The 1047-nt window shown below is 43.2% G+C and overlaps 1 non-coding gene across 1 annotated transcript; it reads left to right on the top strand.

The window, feature by feature from the left end:
* The first annotated feature begins 678 nt into the window (after nt 1-678).
* On the top strand, nt 679-787 carry LOC148852702 (small nucleolar RNA R71). The gene has a single exon (XR_016100073.1). It is a non-coding gene; the product is annotated as a small nucleolar RNA R71 (small nucleolar RNA).
* Nucleotides 788-1047: the final 260 nt, after the last annotated feature.

Below are 1047 nucleotides of genomic sequence, written 5' to 3'. Positions count from 1 at the left end.
TTATGGGTGGCCCTGATATGGTTGGGCTGGTTAACTCCTAGGGTACACCTATTGGAACTGGTTATGTACTATTGGCCTCTGAAACTATTGGGCCATGGAGTTGGACGGATGCTGATGGGACTGTAGATTGGGTTGATGTATCCTCCAAGAAAAGTTAGGATGGTTTCTCCACCCAGGGTTATAAGTATTAGAATATGGATCATTATTGGGCCTTGAGAAACTCTTGGCCACCTGAACTTGTTCTTGGATAAAGGGTGGAAACTGGACCATAGTAGGACAGTCATCAACTTGGTGAGCCGGGCTGGCACAAATGGAACATACTTCGGGATAAAAGGTAGATGGAATCGATTGCTGGCTAAGAGTGAAAACTGGTTGAGTTTCTGGGCTAGAAGGTCTACCCTACCCAACTTTCTAGAAATGGCATTCAAGTTCATTTTTGCCTTGGGCTCTATATTATTTCTGACCTCATAGAGCCCGGCCCTCTTTGAGGGTCCTACCGACCTTTCATAGGAATACAACGATGCATTATTGATAGAATTCTCACTCAGGGTTTCGAAAAGATTATAAGCTTCATCCTCACTCTTAGTCATAAATGCCCCCCCACATGATGCATCTATCATTTGCCTGTGTTGATCTATCAGGTCTTCATAAAAGCCCTGAACAATTTTCCACTATGATAGGCCATGGTGAGGGCACTTTCTCATTAACTCTTTCATCCTCTCCCAAGCCTCATGAATTTGTTCACCCGGTGTTTGGGTGAATCCCGTGATAGCTCTCTTCCTGGTTTTGGGTATGCCTATAGGATAGAACTTTCTAAGGATTTCTTGTTGCATTTTTTCCCAAGTCCTAATGGGTCTCCCTATAGTCTCTAACCAATGCTTGCCCTTGTCCTTCAAGGAGAAAGGTAAAAGAGTCGATCTAAGGGCATCATCATTGAAATTCTGAATCCTTACAGTTGAACATATTTCCAGAAACTCATCTATGTGCTTGTATGGGTCCTTAATTGGGTTCCTATAGAAGGATGGGAGAATTTGATTGTACTTGACT

This window comes from Nelumbo lutea, chromosome 5 (genome assembly GCF_056320005.1).
Source record: "Nelumbo lutea isolate HS-2025 chromosome 5, American lotus-T2T, whole genome shotgun sequence".
Lineage (NCBI taxonomy): Eukaryota > Viridiplantae > Streptophyta > Magnoliopsida > Proteales > Nelumbonaceae > Nelumbo > Nelumbo lutea.
This window is presented reverse-complemented; position numbering and strand designations above follow the sequence as displayed.